Source organism: Cervus elaphus, chromosome 9 (assembly GCF_910594005.1).
Source record: "Cervus elaphus chromosome 9, mCerEla1.1, whole genome shotgun sequence".
Taxonomy (NCBI): domain Eukaryota; kingdom Metazoa; phylum Chordata; class Mammalia; order Artiodactyla; family Cervidae; genus Cervus; species Cervus elaphus.
Window position 1 is genome coordinate 101,650,489 of NC_057823.1, and position 14,488 is coordinate 101,664,976.

Consider the following 14,488-nt stretch of genomic DNA (forward strand, 5'->3'; position numbering starts at 1 on the left):
CTGCGCACGGCTTTATGGGACATGTAGTTCGAAGGTCACACACCGAAGATGCGAGAAGGCTGGGGCCTGGCGGGTGGAGGCGTTGGGAAGCCAGGGCTTGAAGTCCACCTGTGAGGACAGGCTTCCTAGCGGTGAGTGAAGGGTTGTTTTGTTTTGTTTTCCCCGGTGGGACCGAGGTGTGTAAAGCGACGAAAACCTGTAGGTCTGTGGGAACGGTTTTGAGTTCTCCAGAATTTCACACTCAGCTCCCACAAGCTTCTTTCATGTATAGTTCAGTGCGTTGGAGTGTTCAAAGCATTCTTTCGTGTTTAAACAAACGTGGAATATTGGCTGGACCAAGTCGTTCCAGTGTAGAACCTTAAACGAGTCGTTGGCCTCCGACCCTCAGTCTCCTCTTTTGAGAAATGGTCCCATGAATTGATGCCTACCTCATTCAGTACGCATCTAAAAAGTTAACGTCAGTCGCCCACACCATCACCTTGGGTTGCTGTGAAGTTTAAGGATAAAATATGCAAACACCTTAAGACAAGTGTGAGGTCTACAGCTAGTACATGCAATGCAATTATTATTGTTGCTGTTATTATTTAATTTGCTGTGTTGTCATGTTCCAGAACTTACGCAGGTTAAGTGATTTGTGATTTACAAAGCTCGGCATTGTTAGCCTTCTAATTCCCAGATTAGGTGTCTTTTTTTTTCCTTTACTAACTTGCACCCTTGGCATTCGGTAACAGATAAGGAGTCTCGAGGTAGAGCATTGCTTCCCGCCCCTATTGTAGACATTGGGAGTTACTTCTTTTTTCAGTGAAGTTTTTGCGTGCCCACTCACATTATACTTTCATAACTGCTTTTTTTTTCTCTAACTTTGTTCTATGTTTCTTTCTCTGAGTAGTTGTTTTCAGTCTTTAATGATTTTAACGATGAGGCAGGAGATCAGAAATACTAAATTTAATCAACTCACTTGGAATACCCAATCTCTGTATTCATACATATCTTAAGTAAGTTAACAAACACATCTGTATTAATCAACTAGTGTAAATAAGGGCTTCCCTGGTGCCTCAGACGGTGAATAATCTGTCCGCATTATGGGAGACACCGGTTTGGTCCCTGGGTCGGAAAGATCCCATGGAGAAGGGAATACCTACCCACAACAGTATTCTTGGGGCTTCCCTGGTGGCTCAGACCTTAAAGACTCTGCCTGCAGTGCCAAGAGACCAGGTTTCGATGTTTGGGTAAGGAAGATCCCCTGGTGATTAATACATAGTCTTCCTTCCAGTCCTTTGGATTCTTTTAAAGTGAATTCCAGACATCATATTATTTTATTGATAAGTATTTAAGGTTAAGCTTTCTGGAATTATGAATATATCTAAATTATAAAAGGGCTTTTAAAAAGAACATTATTGCAATATGATTAGTACTAAAATGTTAACAGTATTGTAATATCATAAAGGAGACATTCAATGTCAACTTTGTCTTAAATTTTATTCTATATTTTTACAATTGATTTGCTAAAATCAAGACCTAAAAAAGGTATCCACATTACATTTTGTGTTTTTCAATCTGTAGATTCCCCTTTCATTTTGCCATCACAGTCTATTTGTTAAAAAATAATGATTCTGTAGAATTTCACACATTCTGAATTTTGCAAATTGTATGGATACACATGATGTCCTTTCTCGCTCTCTCTCTGTTTTTTTTTGTAAACTGATAGTTAAATCTACAGGATTATTCAGTTTGCAGGATTTTTTTTTCCCCTGGAAAAGACTTCATAGGTGTTATTGTTTACTTCCCACTGCATAGCTTTAAGAAGCATTCACTATCTGGTTATCTTTCTGTCATGTTATGATTTGGTTATTGGGTTCAGATGTTGTCCACCTGATAAAGTTTATGATAAACAACATAAATTTTCTTGTCACCTCTTCAGCTATTAGTTTTAGCAGCCATTGATGTTTGCTGTCTATGTCCATTATTTCATTGCTGTTGTTGTTTAGTCACTAAGTTGTGTCCAACTCTTTGTGACCCCATGAACTGCAGCACACCAGCCTTCCCTGTCTTCACTATCTCCTGGAGTTCACACAAACTTAACGTCCTTTGAGTCAGTCATGCCATCCAACCATCTCATCCTCTGTCACTCCTTCTCCTCTTGCCCTCAATCTTTCCCAGCATCAGGGTCTTTTCTAATGAGTTGGCTCTTTGCAGCAGGTGGCCAAAATATTGGAGCTTCAGCATCAGTCCTTCCAATGAAAATATTCAGGGTTGATTTCCTTTAGGATTGATTAGGTTTGATCTCCTTGCTGTCCAAGGACTCTCAAGAGTCTTTTCCAGCATCACAGTCCAAAAGTATCAGTTCATTTCATTAAGAGTTACAAAATGGTAATCTTGTTTGATCATTAATTCTTCATTTACTAACAAATTCTTTTATAATAATGAACTTTACACCATTAAATATTTGTACAGTTTTTATAGGAAGAGTAAGGTAAATGGTGATTTTCTCCTGTATTTCCTAGTTTGCAGAATGTGTTAATTCTCTTGTCACCTTCTAGTTTTTAAGTATGTTTATGAACTCATGATGGAGAAGGAAATGGCAGCCCACTCCAGTGTTCTTTCTTGGAGAATCTCAGGGACAGAGGAGCCTGGTGTGCAACAGTTTATAGGATCGCAAGAGTCGGACATGACTTAAGGGCTAAACCACCACTGTATGAACTCTTGGATGTTAAAATTTTTAATATATTTCTAAAATGTTTATTATTTTTATGCTCAAATTCTTTCTTATTTGGACAGTGGGAACTGAGTGGGCTTATGAGTTCTTTTGACCAGGCAGCTATAGTGCTTGACAGTTTACTTACTTTCTGGTATAACAAAATGTTTTAGACTCTTCTTGTAGATACTCTTCACAGACCTGGAATCAGCCCTTTCTCCTAGGTACATTGGTTCCTTTTAGTAAAAAATGGTATTTAGATACCACAGCCCTCATACTTGAGGTGCTTGTTGCTAGTGGGGTACATTCTCTGCATGTAATGCTTTTTTAGGGAAGTTTACCGATCCTATCCTATAGGCATTTATATTCCAGGGCAATAATGGTACCAACACAGATTTTAATGCCATAATGTTTTCATTTGATTACTTTCCCATTTAGAAACTTTAAGGTTCCTCGATACCTCAGATAAAAAGTTGAAATTCTTTAGCCTAACATTAGAATACCTTCCTTAATATGGACCCAGTGTGTATATTTAGCTATATTTTCCTGAGAATATTCTGTATAAACCGTCTCTGATCCTGCCAAACTGACTTATAACTGACCTTGATACCTCTTACTCTTTCTTAGCTCAGTATTTTTGTTCATGCCACTTTTCCTAACTTAAATGTTTTCCCTTAACTAAATCCAACCCATTTCTCAAAGTCTGGCTCAAGTCCCTAATCTCTTGGTTTTTCTAGATCATTATTGACCATATTTTTATCAGTTCACCATCAACATTCCCTTCTCCTTGCCACTTCAACATTTGCTAGCCCTTATTCTAGTTTCCAGCAACTGTATTTTTTGTTGTTGTTGTTGTTTTTTGCCTGAGGTCTTTTTTCTTGTCACCACTTTGTCTTCCTACTCAGTAGGTCATCAGTGCCAGTTAATTAATATTGCCTGGGAGCAGCCTTAGCTAATTACTGACATGAGTGAGTGTATAAATTTCTCAGCCTTTCTTACTCTTTGACTACCCTGGTTACACTGTTCTAGACTTGCTACCAGATTCCTCCAGTAGGATTCAGTTCAGTCCAGTTCAGTCGCTCAGTCGTGTCCGACTCTTTGTGACCCTATGAATCACAGCACGCCAGGCCTCCCTGTCCATCACCAGCTCCCGGAGTCTACCCAAACCTATGTCCATTGAGTCAGTGATGCCATCCAGCCATCTCATCCTCTGTTGTCCTCTTCTCCTCCTGCCCCTAATCCCTCCCAGCATTAGAGTCTTTTCCAATGAGTCAACTCTTCGGATGAGGTGGCCAAAGTATTGGCGTTTCGGCTTCAACATCAGTCCTTCCAATGAACACTCAGGACTGATCTCCTTTAGGATGGACTGGTTGGATCTCCTTGCAGTCCAAGGGACTCTCAAAAGTCTCTCCAACACCACAGTTCAAAAGCATCAGTTCTTCGGCACTCAGCTTTCTTCATCGTCCAACTCTCACATTCATACACGACTACTGGAAAAACCATAGCCTTGACTAGACGGACCTTTGTTGACAAAGTTATGTCTCTGCTTTTAAATATGCTATCTAGGTTGGTCATAACTTTTCTTCCAAGGAGTAAGCGTCTTTTAATTTCATGGCTGCAATCACCATCTGCAGTGATTTTGGAGCCCCCCAAAATAAAGTCTGACAGTGTTTCCACTGTTTCCCCAACTATTTCCCATGAATTGATGGGACCAGATGCCATGATCTTAGTTTTCTGAATGTTGAGCTTTAAGCCAGCTTTTTCACTCTCCTCCTTCACTTTCATCAAGAGGCTTTTTAGTTCCTCTTCACTTTCTGCCATCTATAGTGGACACTTGATTAATAACCAGTTCTTTATTGCCCTGCTTTCCCTTCCCTGTCTCACTTTCTTGTTCTCTTACAGTTGTTTCCGCCTATATAACCAATTTCATGAATTGGTGACTCTTTGTCTCAGAATTTACTTCTGGGAAAAACTAAACTAGGACAAGGATTTTTCGTTTTTTGAATTCTTAGCCTCTATCATATAGTGGTTAGCTTTCTTTGCATAATTTGAGAGGATCATAAACCATCATTAAATAAATAAATCACTATTACCATTCATTCTGGATCACATTATTTTTTGTTGTATATATTAGAGTCAATGTTATTGCATATCCATGCATGAAATTTGGATTGATTGCCTTTGAGTCACATAATTTAGTGTTCAAATTTAAAATTACTGTTTTCTCTCTGTTCATCCGTTGTATTACTTTCCAAAATTGTTTATCCCTCACTATTACCAGACCTCCAAGACCTCATGGACACTTTGTTGCACTTTTAGCTGCAACAACCAGTTTTAGCTGCTCTGGAAAGTTACTCTCTACCTTTTTTTTTTTGGTACCCCACAAGTGAATGTTGTATGTCATATATAGACCATTTCTTAAGACAGAAATACATCAACTGGTTCCTGAAAATTTAGTGAAAATCTGTCTAATTTTCTTTCATCTAGATAGAAACTTATGAACAACATATAAATAGATGTTTATGTACATAATCTTACTTGGTGATTAATCTTCTATTGCCTGGAGATATGTCTCGTTCTTGCTACACATTGCTTTTAAAATTTTATATTAATACTTCATTATATTTGCCTTTTTCTGTAATAGGCTGTAATTTTTTAAGTGAAATCTGATTTTTAAAAAAATTTCTACAGTGAGGGCCACTTTTCTTTCACATGTAAGGGCACTTAATAAAAGTTGGTGGGTGATAGTGATGAGATATGCTGGGAACTGTGCTTTAACTCTACACAATTTAGAGGTGAATTCAGTAAAAGTGAAGGTATCTTGAACTCTTCATAAGGTCTTTGATATAAAATAATGTCATATCTAATTACAGATAGGGATTGATCACACGTCATATACATATTATACATTCTTGAATACAGCCAAGTTCGCTCTGGACTTTAGGCTAGCTATTCCCTCTTTTAAAATTACTCCTCTCATAGATTTTCTAATTGTGGCCTCCTCTTGCTATTCATGGATTGTTCAAAGGTCACCTTTGTAGAGGACTTCCCTGATGACCTAGTTTATAGTAGCTCTTCTAGTGATAAAATATTTTCTTGTTTCTGGTATTCTTGTTTTTGATATTTCTTGTTTCTATTTTTATTTATTGTATATCCTTATTAGAATGTAAGCTATTATATGAGAAGATCCTCATTTATCTCACTTATTTCTCTTTTCGCAGGACCTGAAGTTTCAATTGGCGTATAGAAGACATTCAGTTAATATTTTTTATGTTAAATAAATGGTTGCTTTCATATTAAGTCAAACGTGTTTTTGATGTTGCTACCATACCTTGGAAATTCAGTTCAGTTCACTTCAGTCTCTCGATTGTGTCTGACTCTTTGCGACCCCCTGGACGGCAGCACGCCAGGCCTCCCTGTCCATCATCAGCTCCTGAAGTTTACTCAAACTCATGTCCATTGAGTTGGCGATGCCATCCAACCATCTCATCCTCTGTCGTCCCCTTCTCCTCCCTCCTTCAATCTTTCTCAGCATCAGGGTCTGTCTTTTCCAATGAGTCAGTTCTTCCCATCAGTTGGCCGAATATTGGAGTTTCTGCTTCAGTATCAGTCCTTCCAGTTGTTGGGGGAGAGTGTAATTTCCTTGGTTCTGTTTTGTCACAACAAAACACAAACCAGCATTACAGTCCTCAGACAGACCATGTCACAGCTCTCGGACAGATCAGTGTTATAGCTCCTTGTTACAGCTCTGTTTTATTTAGAAAATAAAGGAAAATGCATCCTCGAGGTATGAGGGCATGCTGACCTAAAAGACATGAAGAGAAGAGAGGGAGCCGGAGAGACCCCCGGCCCTTTGGCTCCTCTTTTTATATGCTTTTTCTCCTCCTTCTGTGCCTGCCCTGTGTACATTGGGCTAGCCAGGTGTGCTGTTTGTTCCAGCTGAAGTCCTCACTCTGGTCCTCAGACCTTCCCCTGTTCTATTTTTGGGGGCTTTTCCCTTGTCTTTTAGCCACCGCCATTTTAGATCCCTTTTTCCCATTCTAACTACCTAACACAATGAACACCCAGGACTGATCTCCTTTAGGATGGACTGGTTGGATCTCCTTGCAGTCCAAGGGACTCAAGAGTCTTCTCCAAACTAGAACTTCTCAAATAACTTCTCAAATGGCATGTACCTGACTTTCTGTGGTTACGCTTGTGTGTTTATGGAACTTACCAGGAAGATAGTATATGGTTGTTCCCTTCACGGAGTTCATTGCCTGGTGAAGTAAAGCAGATGATAAACCTATTACATTTTCCATTATATGACAAAGTGAAGACAAAATAGAGAGCCTGTTGGGTGCCCAGTCTACACATACAGTGCATGGTTAGAAGGGGTACAGTGGACACCCAAAGTTCTTACCCGTGTCTCATTCTTCTTCCAGATCTGGGAAGAGGATATGGCCCACTTTCCTTAAAGCTCGGCGAGACTTCTGGTTAGTTATAGATGATGCATTTTGGACAGGACTGGTACTCTCCTGGGACAGAGTAGTTATGAGACATATGTTGTCTTCCAGATCTTTTTTACCCTACTCTGGTAATCTGGGTGTGGCATGTTAAGGAGATAGGACTGGCCTTTAGCCTAGGGAGGGCACTGCTTTGGAGAGCTACCAGACTTGCAGTGGACTTTGCATTCATAAATAAAAGGTGTGAACCCCTGCAACTTCAGTGTTAAGTTGCTTCCTTGCCATAACAAGTCTATTCTGAATAATACAGAAAACAGTGAGGAGGTGACCTCTGAACTCAGTTTTGAGGGGCCAGGAAAAATGAAAGTACAAATTGGAGTCTTCCTTTTCTCTTTGCCTGGATAGAAGCTGGAACCTTAAAAAACAGTGGGAGCAAAATTAATAGATATGAGTAGGTTAGTAGTCCAGATTTTAAGGAGTTACTAGAGTCCGCTAAGAGTCAGATATATCAGAAAAGCACCCCGTAAAATCCTGATATTCAAGGGCCCCGGTCGGCATGGTGTGGACAGCGCTCTGTCTGCAGTCCCCAGCTTGTCTGATTTAGGGCCTGTTGCGCTCACTCGGCTTCCACAAATGCATTTCCTCTTACTGAGAATGACAGCATGTAATAGCAGTTGGCAGAGATGACCGAAATGAAGCACTTTACCCTTTTGCGATGTGTACATCCAGAAATGCCTTTGATCTTAAAATGTGCTCATTTATGATTTTTATGGGTACCAAGTGACTCTTGTTGAGTTTAATGGTAATTTCATCTGTCTTATGATTTTCAAAAACAATTTTCAGAGTTTTTCACCGTTAGAAGTGTATGGAAATGACTATTTTTTTTTTTAGAAGTATATGGAAATGGCTTTTTTTTTTTTTTACACAAACATCAATTTTTGTATTTTATAGAGAATTCGCAAGGAGCAGTTTGTTCTTATTTACAAATTGTCTCTGCTTTTTTGCTGTGTACATTGAGTTTTATGAAGCGACAAGCATGACGTGAGGAGGAGTCTTGTCTGATCAGAGGAGAATTAACATTGCTTGAAAGAGCAGCCTTCTATCTGTGTACCCAAGTTAATTGATGCAGTAATTTAATCATTGAGCTGCTGCTCACATTTCATGTTTAAGTCTCTTACACTTGATTTTATTTTACTTTTTTGGAATGTCTAGGCTGATGAGGATTTAAATGGGTGTGTAGCATTTAAAAATGTCCTCGAAACTGATTGCAGCATGACATTCGTCAGATTCTGTATTCAGTTTTAGTTATTTTGAAGCTGTCAGATAAAAAAAAAATCTAAACTTAATATTCTGCAGCAAATTTTTTTCCATCATCATACTAAAGCTCAGAGGAGCACAATATATTTTGTCAGTTTTAGTCTTCTATTTTTCCTTAGGATATTTTTGACCCCAGATACTTTTTCCTTTAAATTTGACTGAGCTGTGATCATGGCTCTGACCTCTAGCCTTGAAAGAAGAGGAGTTATGTCTCTCAGGAGCGATGCCTCAGGCAGTTTGCAAATCGGCTGGCAGGGATTATTTCCCAGGCTGTGCAGAGATGACCTTCCGAGGAGAGTGAGTGTCTGCAGTGCACGTAAATTCCTTCAGCCATGATTGAGAGCCTTAGGTCTGTTACCTGCTCTATGAATCAGAGTCCATTCTGTCTCTATGGAAGATGGGTAATATAGTGCTATATTTAAAGCCACATGTTATGTGCTCACATGTCAGTTAATTTATTGCTGGAGGTGAATATTTTCTGTTTTCTTGAGTCCTGTGCAGGGTTAGTTCAGAAGTAAATCTGGAATTTTGGCATGAGAAACGGGGATGACTTTACTATGATTGGAGGGCACCTATCCTGTTATTTCTAAACAAAGTACCCCTGCTGGGCCCTGTCAGCGGTCTCCAGCTTGTCTGATTTCAGTCTCCCCAAGAGGATTTCTGTCGCCTCCTGAGCTACCGTTACAACAATAATACAATGCTGATTGCTTCAATATTCTCAGAATACATTAAAAAGAGGAATGAACTTTAAACTGATTAATAAATACTTTTTGAATCTGTGGGATGGCATTTTGTTTTTATTCTCTGATCTGAACTGTCGCTCTCAATCCAGTAAATTTCCAGAGTTTTTAATTCCAGAAAGTACTTAACATATTTTTAGGATGGAAAACCTACTTTCAGTATTAATGAGTGGCTTTGACATTAATGCTTCACACATTAATGTTAAAAACGGTTTCTAATATTTGAAGTTCTTGTGAAAAATCCTTGCAAATTCATCTATTGCCATTATACTGTCTAGTCTGTTCTGAAATAAATATGACCAATAGAATTGTGGGGAAACTATAGAGTACTTTGAGACGCTATGCCACTGAAGGCCATGTGAAATACTTACAATGCAGGATAAGAAATTATAAAATGTAACTAGGGATCGCTCTTATAATATCCCATATTGTCCTAGTTAAAAAGTTACATGCTGTGAGTGAAAACATCTTCAATTTATCACAGGGAACTTTACTGGCAACTGGATCATCAGCATGATATATTTTAGGTTAAGACCAGGCACTTTGATCTGCAATAAAATTTAAACATTCATTCATTCATCCAAAAAATAAGGAGTTCTTAGAATGTTGATGGAGTAAGTAATATTATACTTAAGTTATGCAAAATGTAGGTACTTTTTAAAAATCGAACTTTAGACCCCAATGGATAAAACTTAAACCTAAGTCATGGGGTTCCCTGGTGGCTTAGCAGTAAACCATCTACCTGCTAAGCAGGAGACGTGGGCTTGATCCCTGGGTCAGGAAGATGCTCTGGAGGAGGAAATGGCAACCCACTCTAGTATTCTTGCCTGGGAAATCCCGTGGACAGAGGTGGGCTACAGTCTGTGGGGTCACAGAGAGTCAGACACGACTTAGTGAGTGAACAACAATGACTGCCTAAGTTATAGGTCATCATTCATCCTCTTTTGTATGGTTTCTGTTTTACTCAGCTAACAAAGTCTGTGATATATTTGGAGGCAGATTCATTGAAAAGTCCCTGGCCTATGGAACCTGGTGAAGCAGAAAGAGAAAAACAGAAACACAATACTATCTTTGTTCCATCACTGATGGGAGGCCAGGGCATGATTGGATACTGGTCTTAGCATCTTACTTTAATATCAGCCAATATATTTCATCCTCACCTGTGCCAACCCTCTCCTTCCTTCTTTTTCTCCCATATTCAGTGATCAAGGTTTTAATTTACCATATATGAGAAAAACTGAAGTGAAATAGCTAGAACAGGGATCATATTGCTTTTCAAGGATTGGTCCTATTCCTGAAATCAGAACCTAGTTTCATCTTTGAGTTTTAATGACTGCAAATAGAATAATAGTAACTTATAACTTGATTTGTGAGCCTGCTTTTGGAAGAATGTATAAATTGTCTTTATGGAATTGTGTTGCACCAAAATCTAATGAATGACGTAAATCAGTCTGATTTATACTTGATAATCTTTTTTCCTTATAAGCAGTTCTGCCGCCTCTTTGGCTTTCCCACTGTGACACCATCATTGTTTAAGACCTTCTCGCTGGGATTACCGCAGAGGCTTCCCTGCCACTTTCTCGTCTCAGATCTCTTCTTCTAATTTATCTCCTAGGTTACAGCTAAAGAGTGATCTTTTAAAATCCAGTTGTTCATTTGCTTTAAGTACTTTATAACTATGCATCACTTTCAAGACTATGTAGAATATGAGTTCTTTCTTTTTATTTAATCGCAATACCATCAATTACATTTTGAAGGACATATATCTAGAATATATTTATTTATTTATAAATTATATACATGTACAACATTTAGCATTCTAAAGTATTGTATACAGTATATAGTATGTACAAAAAGATAACTTTGGAAAAGAAGGTGGTAAGAATAATTGTGAGAAAAGTTCTAGTGTTTTCTTCCTGTACCCTTGTATTTGTCTTATGTACCCAACTTTGGGGAGCTCCACTACTCTCATTGTCTACGTGTGTGTGTGTGTGTGTGTGTGTGTGTGTGTGTGTATTAAGTCACTTCAATCATGTGCCCTCCTCCAGGGGATCTTCCTGACGCAGGGATCAAACCTGTGGCTCTTGTCTCCTGCATCGGCAGGCGGGTTCTTTACCACGAGCGCCACCAGTTATTACAGACACTGTGGCATGTCAGCTCCTTCTATTTCTTCTCTTCTCTTAGAAACACCTTCCTCACTTGACCTCCTCACTCGTACAACCTGTTCTTGAGTAATTCCTACTTGATTTTCAGAACTAAGTTCATGTGTTACCATCCCATGGCAGTCAAATTATATTCGCTTGGCTGGTTCTAAAGCACTCTGAATAAACCTTTTTCATAATAATTTGTAGTATAGGTATTTCTCTTTTTCTGACACTCAAAAGATTAGGAGCTCCTTTGGGGAACAACTCTCCTGTCTATCTTTTCATCCTTTTCAACCATAATGCCTGGCATGTGTGATACTCTTGTGAGTGAAGTCGCTCAGTCTGGTCCGACTCTTTGCGACCCCAGGGACACCAGGCTCCTCAGTCCATGGGATTTTCTAGGCAAGAGTACTGGAGTGGGTTGCCATTTCCTTCTCCAGGGAATCTTCCCGATCCAAGGATGAAACCCAGATCTCCTGCATTGTAGAGAGACACGTTACCATCTCTCTACAGTAGAAGCCACCAGTAGAAGTTAAATAAATTCATGAATGCCCCAAGAAGGAAGAAAAGAAAGGAAGGACTCTTAGTAGAAGTGAAATATATTCATGAATGACCCAAGAAGGGAGAAAAGAAAGGAAGGAAGGAAGAGAGGGAGAGGGCAGGAGGGAGGGAAGGTGTGTTCAAGATAAAGCAATCTGTTACTGGTAAAAGAATTTTAACCTACTCTTTCATGGTTTCCTGGTGGTTAGTTGGTAAATATTCAAGTAATTTTCTATTATTTAAGTGAGAAATTCTTATTTATTATATGTTTTCAAATGTAAATATTGCTATATAAATGTTCTCGTTTTTCTCCAGGTCCACAATAGTCACCTGGTAACTTTTTTCTATAGCAAGCTTCATTTTTATCCTTTAGGGAAAAAAAAAAGTCCTGTTTTATATAATGCCATAGGACTAGTGCAGGTATGTAAAATATTGAAGTGCTTAAAGTTACTTTTGAAATGAGTGTGGAGATAGAGCGAATCATAGGAAGCAGGTTATGGATAAGGATAATGTATTTTGATGATATTCAAATTCATTCAGCAAAGCCCAAATTAGTCAGAGCAGATTTGCTGGCTCATCAGTTGTGCTGCTTCTGCATCCTTATTAGTAAACGGTAACACATTTTTACAAAGACCCATCATTCCCCACAGGGCGCAGCTCTAGGTTAAGCCTAAAAAGCAACTTTCATTATGGATAGTTCATTGAAGGCAGAGTGAAGCAATTACAGTATCTCTTTGAAGAGGTATACTGGCTGAAGACTGTTTCGGATAGTGCATTATCCTGAAATAGTTACTTAATACTTTGACTATTACTGAAACTTGGAAATGTGTATGGATACCCTCTTGGGCTTATTGCTATTATTAGAATAGCAAGAGATATATTCTGGAAAAAGAAAGTATGTGATCCTGATCAGCCTTCTTGAAAGCTAAGATATAGTGATATCTCAGTTGCTGTTTGTTTTATGTAGTTTACAGTACCAAGGAAAGTTGTTTTGAGAAATCATTTTCCTGTGATATATTGATAAAAACAAATTTCTGTTGACAATTTGAGCAAATTTAGATGTAAAAATATAGAGGTTCTTTTATATTTAATCTGTGTGAATTTTCTCATTTGAAAAATTGGACAAAATGCATAAGATCTTTTTCATAATGGACCAGTCATAAAAACCCTGGCTCAATTCTGGGAAATTAGTTCTTCTAAAGAGTCAAATAGTCTCCTTGGAAATGGTTGACTCTTTTCTCCTGAAAGTAATGGATTTTTGTCACCTTTCTCTGATATTGGGGACAGGGTTTTTTTTTTTTTTTTTTTTCTTTTGTGTGTGTTTCTTTAAATTTAAAAGTTCTGAGTTATTTGAATATATCAAGTGTAAGTTATTTAATTTAAACTGAATCTTGTGATTTTTTTCCTTGAAGGTTTTGCATATAATTTAAATTTGGAAAAATGTATTTTTTTGCAGCTAGTGAATGATTTCTCAAATCACAAGTTCAAATTTCTCTGTTTCAATGGGATAGCTTCTTGTATAAAGTAATAGCTGGCAATAAATTGTCATTAGCATTCAAATCTCAATCTAAGGTGTGTTTCTTTCACTGGTATTTGCAGAGTTGTTATACATTTACATAGATCATTCCATGGGATATTTGTTTTTTAAATTTGTTTATTTTTAATTGAAGAATAGTTGCTTTACAATTTTATATTGGTTTTCGCCATCACATCAGCATGGATCAGACATAGGTATACATATGTCCTCCCCCTCTTGAACCTCCCTCCTACCTCCCACCCCAAACCATCCCTCGAAGTTGTCACAGAGCCCCAGTTTGAGTTCCCTGAGTCATGCAGCAAATTCCCACTGGCTGTCTGTTTTATATGTGTTTCCATGTTATCTCTCCATTGGTCCCACCCTTTCCTTTCCACATCCCCACCATGTCCGCAAGTCTATTCTCTATGTATCTCCATTGCTGCCTGCGAATAGGATCATGAGTATCATCTCTCTAGATTCCATGTATATGCATTAAAATATAATATGTATTTTTCTCTTTCTGAATTACTTCACTCGGTATAATAGACTCTAGGTTCATCTGCCTCATTAGCACTGACTGAAATGCATTCCTTTTCATGGTTGAATAATACTCCGTTATTGTTTTCCACAGCTCCTTGATCCATTCATCTTTCAATGGACATCTAGGTTGCTTCCACAACAGAGCTGTTGTAAATAGTGCTGAAGTGAACACTGGGGTACAGGTGTCTTTTTCAGTTATGGTTTTCTCAGAGTATATGCCCAGTAGTGGGGTTGTTGCATCATATGGTAGTGTTATTCCTAGTTTTTTTAGGGAATCTCCCTGTTGTTCTCCATGGTGGCTGTATCACTTTACATTTCCAGCAACAGTACAAGAGGGTTCCCTTTTCTCCACACCCTCTCCAGCATTTACTGTTTGTAGATTTTTTGATGATGGTCATTCTCACTGGTGTGAGGTGATATCTCATTGTAGTTTTGATTTGATTTGTCATTTCTCTAATAATGAGTGATGTTTTCATGTGTGTGTTAGCCATCTGTATGTCTTTGGAGAAATGTCTCTTTAGGTCTTGCCCACCTTTTTTGTTGGGTTGTTT

At 38.3% G+C, this 14,488-nt stretch overlaps 1 long non-coding RNA gene across 1 annotated transcript in view; it reads left to right on the forward strand.

The window, feature by feature from the left end:
* Positions 1–43: 43 nt before the first annotated feature.
* LOC122700670 overlaps positions 44–14,488 on the forward strand; it is a 118,374-nt gene continuing 103,929 nt past the window's right edge. Inside the window, exon 1 of the long non-coding RNA XR_006342859.1 lies at positions 44–131. This is a non-coding gene — a long non-coding RNA (uncharacterized LOC122700670). The remainder of the gene's footprint in view (positions 132–14,488) is intronic.